The sequence below is a fragment of the Lissotriton vulgaris genome, chromosome 2_1, assembly GCF_964263255.1.
Source record: "Lissotriton vulgaris chromosome 2_1, aLisVul1.2, whole genome shotgun sequence".
Classification (NCBI taxonomy): Eukaryota; Metazoa; Chordata; class Amphibia; order Caudata; family Salamandridae; genus Lissotriton; species Lissotriton vulgaris.
Window position 1 is genome coordinate 1,429,870,702 of NC_141687.1, and position 13,664 is coordinate 1,429,884,365.

Consider the following 13,664-nt stretch of genomic DNA (forward strand, 5'->3'; position numbering starts at 1 on the left):
TTTACCTTTCAAATTTCACATCTGCTGTCAGAATCATGCAATCGCGCAAACAATTTTGGAGATACCATTCCGAACGACCCTGAATGAAGGTTTAAGTGGAAAAATAAGAATGCTCCATTGAGAGGCAAATGCAATAGTGGCCTCAGAGGCTGACAGAGCCTGGCTTTGAATACACCTCCTGGGATCCCTACATCTGCAGAGTAGCTTGAGCTCTGTTCAGTTGGTGCTAAATCTACAATCTACATATATTTACAATTTTAGACAGAAACGACCTTTCCCCGTTTTAGCATTCCATATCTACACATTGAGGACCAATGGGTTCAGTCTGATGTCCTTTTTCAGTTTTCAGAGTCCAAGTCACCCAATGATGGCCCGATGACTCATTGAGGTAAGTGGTATGTGACTATGCAATAATGAAATATCAGAAGGTAAGAAAGTTCATGCTTTGGGGGAGATGTAAGACCAGGTGCGGCCTCTAGCTTTGGTTGTGTGGATGCGGTGAATGTGAGCTTGTGAGAGGCTGGCTGAGACTAGGAGGTAGAAGGAAATGTATGCAGCTGGTGAAATCGGCTGGACCAGTGCACGGACTCCTAGAATGACAACGTTGGCGTATGTACACGATGCGCTGTAGACTGCGTGATTTAATGCAAAAGATGTAGACTGCTCCATACTGTACAGTTTGTGATTAAGCTTGTAGTACTTGAAGGTTGTAGTGACATTGAGATGATTAAACCTAGGCCTGAACAGTCTTACCCAACAGAACCATTCTTTTGTTTAACCATTAACTACCCAAGTTCTGAGGGACACAGGGTTACCCCTTTTTCTTTAATAGCAGGAATATAAGCTTTATTAATCAATAACTTAAAGCAACAACCCGTAGCTCACTTAAGAACAATCTCATATAGGGCAGCGAGGTCTTGGGTAGAGATGGTGCATGTTTGCCTGGGGTGACAGGGCCACGTCTGGTTCAGCAGAGGTTTTTTTTTTGTCAAAATGAGATCTTAAATGCTCAACCTTCTCGAGGTTGTCTATCTGTCAATTCATAAAAAAGTTCATATCACGCCATGTGTCCCAGATCAACTTAGATCAAGTGTTGTTTCGCTCCTCAGCCATGATGACAAAGACTCCATCCTATGATCAAAAGGGGGCATGGAAAGGATCCTTTTGAGGGCATAAACCACCGACCGTTTAGGTTGTCTTCATGGTGGGCCCAGAGTACCTTAAAATAAATGTTATCAGAAGAGGCTCAGAGGGTATTACAAGCAATGATGTGGAGTACACCAGAGGCTTTTCCTCCAAACTGGAGTTCAACTTGAAGTGTAACCCTAATTTTCTACGCGGAACCAGCCAAGCCATCATATGTGTGGGAAGAGAGGTGATCATATTTGGAAGATGTGTGCAAAGGGTTCCCTTAACAATCCTCTAATAGTGTTCTAGGTGCTTTTGGCTAAAATCTTTCACTTCGGTGAAGTGTGACGGAAACTGGGTGCCCTAGTGAAAACCAACATCACTAACCTTGCTCCTATACAGCAGGAGTGCTGCTGCTGTGGAAGTTAAATGGATCAGAACAGCCAGTACGGGTGGACAGTGTGAGTGTGGTCAGATGGTCAATATAGGAAGCACAAACTATAGTAATAGTTACTAATGACGTATTCCCATTGCTCTTCGGCCATTTGGTTTTGCATTCCTTTGGGTTAGGGAGTCTGAACCCGCCTGTCCGTGGCATGTAAAATATCCTGATAGGTTCCTGACTTCTAGGCTGCTGATACCCTGGGTGACAGACAAACTGCTATTCTAGCACGAGCGCCGATATCGTATTTCCGGTCTCTTCCGTTATTGATTTACATTAGCACTTCAGTTTTTACATTTAAAAAATGTGACATTAACCCATGTGGCCTTCGCTGCTACAGGGGCAGCTGAAAGAAAATAAAAACATCACGGGGTAAATATGGTGTCCATTAATAGCAGTCATTGTATGAGAAACAATGTCGATATTATGAATTTTACAAAGAGTCCAGTATTCACAGTTTTCTTAAGGCTCGAGCTGGAACATTGTGCTTTTGAGGATAACAGGAACTTGACAAATATTGCTAGAGCTAAGAGTTTAGCTGTAGCACACTCTTAAACATAACAAGTCAACACTGTATATATATATATATATATATGTATATATATATATATATATATATATATAATAATAATAATAATAATAATAATACACACACACACACATATATATATATATATATATATATATATATATATATATATATATATATATATATATGACAAGCAAGTCCTTAAGAAACAGCATACCAGGCAAAAGTCTCCCCCAGCGCTTCTTAAAAGGAACGGACCACAACGAAAGGTAGTTCTTTTAAAGTGCTGTTTTATTTTCCATCAACATGACGCGTTTCGACTAGGTCACCCCAGTCTTGATAAGAGTTTAGCTGTAGCACACTCTTAAACATAACAAGTCAACACTGTATATATATATATATATATATATATATATATATATATATATATATATATATATAATAATACACACACACACACACATTATATATATATATATATATATATATATATATATATATATATACACACACACACACACACACATATATATATATATATATATATATATATATATATATATATATATATATATTTACACATACATACATATATTTGTATGGGTGCCTAGTACATGCTTGAGTGCTTTTGCATCTTATGAAAGGATATAAAAACCCATATTTCATACTGTACTATGAAATACGGATTGCATCATCATAATGACAGTCCTAAACCACTCTGCAGAGCTTTAACATTGTCAGAACCACCTAGGTTATGCAGCGTGGGTATCTAAATTATTCAGTTAGGTTATCTAAAGTATGTTGGTAAAAAGGCAAATTATGTGGCACATTCTCTAGCAGTATTATCTTCGTTCATTTAGCCTAGAAACACTTCTGTGAAATCTGCAAATTATGCAGCAAATATTGTGGCAGAGAAATAAATAATTTGTAATATGTCCACATAATACGGTCCAATATTGGCGCTGGGAGGTTCTGGTGACATCACAAAGCACAAGGTCAACTGTTCAGTGTTTTGTAAACATCACTTGAACACAAGAGGGCAATATTGGACTATGTACAACTTGTTACCCATTTTTATTTTTGATATCACATGTTTCATGCGTCGTTTTGGGGTGATCAGGAAAATGGAGTCGGATATGTGGGGTCCCAAAACACAATTACCCCATACAATTCCCATAAGATTTTTGAAAAGGTCGTCTAGCAAAATGGCTAAATGGAATTTCACCATATTTGGCAGGAAGCCTGATATTGGTTCAGAAAGCATGCTTTTATGATTTAGTTGAAAATCGGTGTATTAGTTTTTGCAAAATTAAGGTTAGAAAATATTTATATATATTATATGAATGGTTGGCTTTGTGTGAGTTTCGCTGAGAGTCCATCATTACGTGAATTAAAAAATGGAGCCTCTGAATAGTGGACTGGCTGAGTGCAACATGAATAGAAATGTTGCAGTTACCATTTCAGGACACTGGGAGGACCCCCCGTCCCAAAATAAACAAGCATTGGCATAGGTCTCGCCTTTGGGACCTTATAAGTGTTTAGCCATGCAACAGTTAATGTTGTTGCACCAAGTATATTGTGCTGGATAACTAAACAAGGAGGAAAACATCATGCTCTATATTTAAAAAAAAACACGAAAGTCATGATAAATGAATACAAAGGAAAATATGTAATCAAACTGGAAGCTGCAACTGCGCTCAGAGCAGAAATGCTGCAACCACGTGAATTTCTGAGCAATAAATACAGGGAGTGGCGGCAGTTTTTGGAATCAAAAAGAGAAAACATGTTTTATTGTAATGTCTGTGGATTTGCAAATTTAGATTTCACTTTTTTTCGCTGACTTGTGTGTATTTTTATGAGTTTTGTGAATGTCTCTCGCTGTATATTTATCTGTATGAGGCCAAGTAATCTCCCTAAGGCAGTAAATGAAGCCTCAGGTGGAAAGATTCCAGGTCAGTGACTAGACCCCCCCACCACCTTTACCATTGTTAAGGATATTCCTTGCTCTCACCAGGGCAGAGTGAGGAGCCCCGGGCGACAACATTCCTAAACTCACACCAGGGTAGTAATCGCCACATATATGATCACTTCTGCAGCTCTCACCAGGAAAGTGTATGAAGACAGAGGTAAAAAAAAGCATTTCCAGAGAAAAGAGTGAAGAAACTCCACCTACAGTTGCACCAATGCAATCACTGCTGTACACGAGCTGCCACAACCAGTTTTTTTTATAACATTAACAACTGGTAAATTGTAAGACGCTTTTGTGTTCATGCATTTGTTAGTCCAAATTCTATTTCCAATTCATGGAGAGGGGTGTGGTCTAACGGCTAAAGCTGCTGACTTTCGAACTGCGGACTCAGGCTTGAATCCCGGCTCTGGCTCAGTAGCCTTTGATTCTGGGCAAATCTTACATAATCACCCGGTGCCTTAAAAAATGAATCTGGCTTTGTGTAATATAACTTGGGCTCATATAAAGCACTCTACTGCCCCTGGGCCAAACTTGTGCTACAAAATAAATACCACCTGACAAGAAGACTAACCATGTACACAATACAACAGCCAGAGCGGATCACTAATTGTTCATAAAGGGTAGCGCCCTGACACCTCAGAATGCAACAAGTGGAGGCACTTCGGAAAAAAAATAAGGCGGGCTCTATATGATTCGGGTCTTCCTCTTTAAGGGCTAGTGTTGTGCATCTTTGTTTCCAAAAAAGGAAACGTTTTGTGTCAGGAAAAAATGTGCAAAGCTATTGATTTGTTGCACAACGTGTAACACGCTCTTTTCCAGTCCACTGGGCTCCTCCCCTAGGGCAGGCTAAGCCTCTTACATTGATCGGGTGGTGCAAACAGGAAATTTCCACAGAACAGCATTCCGACAAATAATACAACATTTCAAAAGTGGGGAGCCCTGTGGCCCCAGCGCCAAGACCACACACCTCTCAGCCTCGAAAACGGGTAGAGCTGAGAGGAAGTTGATGCTGAGTGAGCTCGGGCCCTGCCTTTGCTCGGGTGCTTCTGGTGACTAGGTTTGGCGCCGCTACCTGACGGCAGTTTCTTCTTTTATGGAGTATTTGAGAGAAAGCGCAAAACCCATTGAGCAAAATCAGGGAACCTGCCTGGGCTGGCTTCAGAGGACGGGGTCATGTACTCCGGGACTGACAGAGAAAGGCATGCTCTGCAGAGAGGAGGAGGGAGGAAGGGGCGGAGGAAAAGGAGAGAGTGGGGAGGAAGATGGGAGGAAGGAAGAGAACAAATCATGATTAAAGAAGGAGAAAAGACAAAGACGAGAAATAGAGGGTGGGGGAGTGGGGGATAAAGGAAGGAGATAAAGTGAATATAGTGGCAAGAATGGAAGAAGAACAAGGGGCCATAAAAGGAAAAGAGCGACTAGCCAATGAAAACAGGAAAGGTTGACAAACAGAAAAGAATCACAAGAGGACGAAAAGGTGGGGCGAAGAGAACGAGAAACTAGAGGGACGCGGGAGGTATGGCAGAGAAGGAGGGAAAAGAGTGGATGAATCAGCGATACAGGTAAAAAGCGTGTGGCGGGTGCCGGCACTATTGGTGATGTTGCATGATGCTGGTGTCGTGAGTTGTACACGCGCGACAGGTAAAGGTGCTGTGCACGTCGCGCGCGCTTGTGCGCGCTCTAGCAAGCTGGTAGCCGGCAAGATAGCGCATTTTGAAGCAGCTACTAAATGTCTTGCAAGAGTAGCGCTTGCGCTGACTCTAGCGAGATCTAAAAAACATCGGTGGTGTTATACATGTCATCCTTGATGTGGTTTTCCCTCTTACTTTTTATCCTCAACCCTCTTGTTTGCAGAAGTTATTTTTGGGGGCTTTAGGACGCTGCACATTTTACCACTGCTGTTCTGAAGTGCTTGTCCTCTCTCCTCAAAATGTTGCTGAAGTGGCTTATACCCATTTGGCATATTTAATTTATTGTAAGTCGCCAGTAAAGTGGCACTAACTGTGCCCAGGGCCTGTAAATCAATTACTTCTAGCGGCCCTTCAACACTGATAGTGCCCCCCCACTTAAGTTGTACTTTAAACATGTCTCCATCTAATGCCATTGCAGCTGGTGTGTGCAGTTTTAAACAGACATTTCAACCTGGCAAAATGAACCTTTTGCCAGGCCCAAACCTTTCTTTTTTATACACACGTCACCCCTAGGGGAGGCCCTGGACAGGCCAGAGGGCAGGGTCCAATGTATTTCAAAAGTAGGATGTGTACTTTTAAGTTTTACACGCACTGGTCGTGAAAAACGATTACATTTGTTTTTCACTACTACAAGGTCTACCTCTCCCATGGGATAACATGGAAGTTACCTTTTTACATTGAATAATCTGTAACAAGTAACCAGTCATGTTTGGCATCTCTGGAATTCTAAAAAAAAATCCTTACTTGTGGTGAAGTTGGATTTTAAATGTTCCTGTCTTACCAATTTAGTGCCAACAGCCTGTCTCTGAGTTACATGATTGGGTGTAGCTGACAGTAGGGCTTTGCATACTTTTCCTATACAGCCACAAATAATAATGATCTTAGGTGTGCCTTGATGGACCATCACTGACGGGGTGGGAGGGAGGAGCTGGGCACATCCCCATTTACACTTGAATAGGCTGTGTCCTGCCTACACACAAAGGACTACATACTCCCTGTAGTTAGTCTGGAGTCACAACAAGGAAGGCAGGCCACCTGTGCAATTCAAAGGCATGCCTCTGAAGCTTCTCCTACTTCAAAGGCACAACTGGGTGTACATAACAAACCTCAGACACCAACTCTTCAGTACACTTCTGGATTTGCGGATACTCTGCCAGGAAGAAGGGCTGCTGTGCTGCTGGAAGGACGGCCACTCGGTTGGACGGCTGCTCTGAAGGAACTGCTGCCCTGCAGTGCTAACCTACTGCTGTCTTGCCTGGGCGAGAAGGACTGTACCTACATCTGTTGAAACCAGGACCCCAGAGTGACTTAACTCTCAGGGATAGAAGGCTACTCTATCCTCGAACTGAGCACGTAAGCCTGGGCCCTTGGAATTGGCCTAAGGTGTTCGGTCAACCTCTGTGGATCCAGCAGAACCAACGCATCTCCTAATCTGCTCTGCACAACCCCAGGCTAAGCTAACGAATCACTGCTGAGTGGGTCTCCTCCGTCACAAAGACACATTGCACCACAGCCCAACACCTCATCTGAACCGCCACTGCACGACACATCCTCAACACTGGACTTTGCAATGCAAGCCCTGTTGACAGTATCCTCAACAATGGCGACATGGGTCCTCGTATTGCAGCCTCTTCTCATCTTAATACTAATGCATCGCTTTTGCTACGCAATGCATCTTCGACTGGGACCCTCGCAATGCTCCGCAAACCAGGATTTAATGGACTTTGTTCAACGGGCCTAACTGTGCTCCTGTAGCAACCCTGCTCCCCATCACAGTTGACCAGAACACGTGTCTATGCCCAGGTCCGGAATGACCACATATCCACAGTTGCCGCTTTGTGCCTTTTGCAACTATTTTCATTGAAATCTTTAAACTTGCATATTTATGGTTCTCATGATTGGATTTTTGTTGTTTTGGTCTCACTTTATTTATTAAACATTACCCTATTTTTCTAAACTAGTATGGGATCATTTTTCTGTGGTGTTCTCACTTTATTGCTGTTTGAAGAGTCGCACAAATACTTTACACATTGCCTCTAAATAAAAAGATGACTGCTCTGTGCCAATCTACCACAGGGTTGAACACAAGTTGATTTAGGGTTGGCTTGTGCCTCACTCGGATAAGGATTGTAATTGCTGCTTGACCAGGGCTCCCTCCCCAGTCAACCAACAACCTCATTTCCGACAGTGGGGTTTTTGCAAACCCTCAGGTGTCATGAGGGAGCCAGCAAAGCCCTAGGGTTTTTGTGGAGTGGCCCTGTAGCCAACCCCACACCATGCACAGCCTGAGGCCGTGCACAGCGGGAGGGCTGGCTTCCCATGTGGGTTGGATACAGGGCCTGGCTGCAGTCAACTGACCCCATGCTGAGCACAGTCAAAGGCAGTGTACAGCGCAGGGCCTACAGCCAACCCCATGCTGCACACAGCCAAAGGCCATGTGCATTGTTGGGTTGGCCTGTGGTATTATAATAAAATATTACTTTACATGAAACACAACTTAAGAAAATCACTGATTCCTTTTTTTTTTTTAAAGTGGCGTTTTATTAAGAATTGTAACTATGTCTTACTTTACATAACAAAAAACACCTCTGAAATTAACTAAAAAAAACAAAGGTTAAAGGGTTGTTATATTTAGGTGAAAATGTCAGATAAAACTTATCATTTTAAACTAACAGATCCACTGAAACTCCCCAGTTATAGTTAGCTGTAATTACTATAACTCTTGCCTTAAATGTGATCTTACTCGTAGCCTTGCCATACATCCCACATATTACATCACTCATGACATGTCCTATGATGTCATTAATAACATGAGTAACATTTGAAAAGACATCACTGATGACAAGACTGTGCTTCAGGGGGGTGCCAGTTATAGTTACTTTAGGGCACGAGTTATAGTTACTTGAAGTAACTATAACTGGTAAATTTCAGTGGTTTGTTTAAAAAGGTAAGTTTCAATTGACATTTTCATCTAACTATAACGACCCTTTAACCGTTGTTTTTTTCCGTGAATTTCAGAGGGGTTTTATCTATCCATGTCAATCAATCAATTTAAACTTATAAAGCGCCTGGTTGCACAAACCTGTGCGTCCCCGTGCTATGACAAGGTCCCAAAGACCAGGGAAAAGGAAGAAACAGGGAAGGAATCAGACAAAGGAATTATCCGATGGAAAGAGCCAGGTCTTCAGCTTTTTCCGAAAAACCGTCTCAGACGCTTCCAGTCTAAGCTCCACTGGAAGTTTATTCCAGTAAGATGCTGCAAGGAACCTGAAAGAGCATCCGCCCATCCTGGCTCTCCTGATAGCAGGTATGCGTAATTGCCCCGTACCACTTGATCTTAGACCTCTTGTGGGAACATACGGGGTGAGGAGATTGTTCAAGTAAGATGGGCCTTTCTTCTGCAAAATCCGATGACTAATGCACATGGCCTGAAACAAAACACGTTTGCTCATCAGGAGCCAATGTAGAGATTTGAGAGCCTTGCTGGATGACGCTCTTAGCGAGCATTAGAGCCAGATGCGCAGCCGCGTTCTGAATGTTCTGGAGTCTCTGAACGCACCTGGCGTTAGCCCCCAGGTACAAAACATTCGCCTAGTCCAGCCGGGATGTCACTAGGGCATGGACCATCGCCTTTCTTGCTGACATTGGGAGAACATCTAAGGTCTTGCAGAGAGTGCGTAAGACCCCCACACAGTTACCCATCACTCGCCTGGTGTGGGTCTCATAAGACAGTTTAGAGTCCACCCGAAACCCCAGGTTCTTCACCTGATCTTTCGGGGATGGGGTCTGTCCCAAGGTGGATGGCCACCAGGCAGATGACCAAATCGAGGGGGTCCTGCCTATAATTAAGACCTCGGTTTTATTGCCGTTTAGCTTCAAACAGTTTGAAGTCATCCAGGACGCCAGCTCCTGAAGGCACAATGTGAAATTATGTGCGGTCTCTGCCGGCTCTTGGGGCAGGGTTACCACAAGTTGCGTGTCGTCCGTATAAGACGCCACACTTAATCCAAACTTGTCCACCATCTTTGCCAGTGGGGCGATGTACAGATTAAAGAGAGTAGGGCTAAGAATGGAGCCTTGTGGGACCCCCCTTCTCAAGCTTGACACTTTCCGAAAGGAAAAGGTTTTTGTGACACCTGAAAGCATCGGTCGCTTAAAAAGGATCGCAACCATTCCATGGCCTTCCCCCTCCACCGCCCTCATGCAGACGCCGCAATAGAGTGTGATGGGCAACAGTGTCAAAAGCGGCACTCCGGTCAAGCAGCACTAGTGCCGCCGTCTGTCCTGCATCCAGTAAACTACGGATGAGCTCGGTGGATAAGAGCAAGTCTGGTTCCGTAGACTACGTGGCGTGAAAACCAGACTGGGTAGGATGGAGTAGGTTGCGATTATTAACATGCTCACCAAATTGCATGTTAAGAACCTTTTCGGTTACCTTCGCAAAATAAGGCAAGAGGGAAATCGGACGGAGGCTCTCCATCTGATTAGCACTGATATTTGGTTTCTTTTTCAGTGGAATAACAATGGCCTCCTTCCATTTATTGGGGACTTTCCCAGAGGAAAAAGAGAGCTCCAGAAGATGTCTCATGTGGGGTTCCAATATAGTGAGACTCCCTTCAGGATCCTTGGAGAAGCTGGATCTCTGGGTGAGCCAGACTTAATACTTGTTGCCACTGCTATGAGTCTATCTCCACTAGGTACCACAAAATCGCGAAGCCAACCTTCCTCTGGGATCATAGAGATCCCTTCGCTACTGGCATTACCTTGCCGAGCTGAGGCAGGAATGGTGGCATAAATCCTCTCCACTTTTTCTGCAAAAAAGTCAGCTATTTTGTTGCAAGACTCAGCTGAGCTCATGTCAGGAGCAGTGACTCGAGCTAAAGATGTGATCTCTTTAAAGATAGAGAAAAGCTCTTCAGAGGAATTCTCAGAAGTTGTAATCCTGTTGGTATAGAAGGTAGCCCAAGTCTGCCTAATCATCACATGGTATTTCCTCAGACTAGATTTATATTCAAGCTTAGCAGAGTTATCAAACTTTCTCCTCCAGATTCTCTCCAGCCACTTACAGGCCGATTTGGCCATTCTCAGGTTGTTGCTAAACCAAGGCGCGGACTTTCCCTGCCTGCCTGATGCTTTAGAGGACCAGGGAGCCGTGGTGTCCAGTGCCTCTAGGATGCGATTTTCAAGAGCATCCCAAGCCGACACAATATCACTGCCCCCGGGAGGCCCCACCTTCTTAAGGGCCATGTTGAAGCTAGATAAGCATGGGCGTAAAATCCGTTCCGCTCGCGGATTTTGCGGATTTTCGATAAATTCGCAATCCGCGAAATTCGCGAATTTCCCGCAAAATCCGCGAGCAGCGGATTTTATGGCTTGCTCGCACTGTTCGCGTGAGTTCGCGGCTTCCCAGTTCAACTTCGCGCCCCGCGAATAAGCGCTAAATTGCAGAAATACGATCTTAGCAAAACTGAAACTACTTACCAGGTTCAAAAGTTCAAGCTCATCATTAGTAGCCATTTCCTGTAGTGCTTCCTGAGGGGCCCCTCCAGAGTTCAGTTGCCTACTTGCAACTATTATGTGACCCTGCTCTGACCCTCAGAATAGTTACACAAAGGTCCTGAATTACAGCTAAGGCAGACAAGCAGGAGCCAGGCTGGAAGTTCAAATCCAGTGACACATTAATCAGCCCCTAATTCATTATTGTCAGTTGGGGCAGGGCAGGTGTTGTAACTAATTTTGCAACAATGAAAGCACTTAGCAAGTGCAAAAGATCACTAATCAGGAAGCACTAAGGAAGCAGGTGCCAGCTAAAAAAATATTCTGTGACACATTAATCAGCCCCAAATTAATTCAGGTCACTTGAGGCAGGGAAGGTGTGCTTTGCTTTGCTACAATAATGTACACTGGACAACCAGAGGGTGCTGTGATGAAACAGAGGGTGGCATGGGTAGGCCAGAGGGTGGCATGAGTAGTCAGAGAGTGGAAGTGATGAAGAAGAGTGTCCCAAACAGGCTGGACACGTAGAAACAACAAGTTCGCAAAACTTGCGACCCGACAGGTAAGTTCGCGTTTGCGAAATTGTACAAAACCCTCGCAAACTGGCAGAAACCCGCGCGAACACAAAAAAAAAAAATCTGCAAATTCGAGAGAATTCGCGGATTTTGCGGATTGCGAGTTCGCAAATCCGCAAAATTCGCGAACGCGAGATTCGCAAAATTCGCCCATGCTTAAAGCTAGACATGGAGAAATTCGCCCACTTCCTACTCCATTTGGTCGTACTCGTTTTATGTGGACCGGCACACTGCGACCGCCTAATCTCAAAGGAAACAATAAAATGATGGGACCAGGGGATCAGAATGGAGGGCTTAATAAATAAATCATCCCAGTTGGTGAAAATTGGGTCCAATAAGTGGCCACATTGATGGGTAGGGGCGTCAGATTTAAGTATTAGATGGAGATCCGCTAGCGCATGAAGGACATCCTGAGCGCCTTTGTCCAGTGGATCCTCCAGGTGCAAGTTTAGATCTCCAACCACCATCAGTTTAGAATATCGCAACGCTGGTTGCATTATACGTTCGATCAAACTGTGGGGGAAACCAGTATGGAGACCAGGGGGTGGTAAATGAGAAAGCTCTTTAAACAGCAATCTGAGGGGGCTAACATGGAGAAGAACCCGGCTTCGCAATCCTCGATCTCAGTGGGTTCTAAGCTACACTGGATAGCCAATTTGTGTATCATAGCTATTCCCCCACCCCTCTTTCTCATTCGATCAATCCTAACGATGCCATGCATATATATATATTCAGCAATAGTAACTCTGTAATTATAGTTCGGTCAAAGATTCCACTAAAAAGGAGATTTTTGTTTTGGTAATACCTTTGGGGCCATCTGACGATTCTGCGCAATTTTTCCAAAACAAAAAGGTAAGTATGGTGTAGGTTCAGTGTGCAAGTGACACTTTGTTCACTTCTGCCCAGAGGAGGAGAAATCAAGTTGAGGGAGGATCAAAAAAAGCACCTTTTATAGGTTTAGTAAGTTTTGAAGCCATTCATACAAGAACAATCTGTCGCTGACAGAACTAGTAAAGTTAATTTATGCAGACATCTCCTTGAAACGAGAGATGCCTCAAGCCCTCTGGTGATTTATTTGAGGGCTTTTCAAAAGGCAGTTTCTGCATTGTTTGACAACACAATGCACCATAAATTCCAGAATTTAAAGAAAAAAATCACTTTATTTGCCTCACTTGCAGGCTTCTATCCTCCTTTTCCATCCTTTGTAACCTCTACACTGCTGCCAGGGATCTTAGCATTGCAACAGATATATGAATTTGTGCTGAAAAGGCCCGACCCCTACTAGGTGCAGTGTCTCAGGATGCAGACCCATACTTATCTAAAGTTACTAATGGCAATCCTGCATGCCCAGTCATGGTTGGTCCTAAAAGGAAAAGATGAAACCCTCCCTGAAGAGTGCCTCAGGAGAGGGAGGTACTGTAGCCTTCAGGAGTCATTGCAAGGTCTAGGGGGCTAATTCCCAGTGGCACAATTTCACCCAAAGTAATATCCCCAAGTGGAATTATGCCACCTGCATTTGCAAGTGTCTCTGTACCCGGCATTATCCAGGCTACAAACTCTGAGCTAGAAAACATCAAACCTGTGTGTGATGCTGCCGGGACTGTGGGCAGCTATACAGCACAGCCCCAGGGCCTTTACCTCTCTGAAGAGCTCTAATTAGAGCGAAACACTGTGACAGAGGTTGCTTTTAATCATTTCAGGTTGGCTTGAGTTGGTATTTTATCAATTCAAAGCTCTAATACTGTGCCTGGAGTGATAAATGGCTTTTGTCATGTTACAGCTCGGCAAGGACAGCACTGTGCTGGTCCTATGCTTAAAGATTTTGCTGTAGAAA

At 43.9% G+C, this 13,664-nt stretch overlaps 1 protein-coding gene across 1 annotated transcript in view; it reads right to left on the bottom strand.

Annotated features, from left to right (window-relative positions):
• Nucleotides 1-13,664, bottom strand: part of KIF5C (kinesin family member 5C) — a 548,720-nt gene that overhangs the window by 373,058 nt on the left and 161,998 nt on the right. The window lies entirely within an intron of this gene.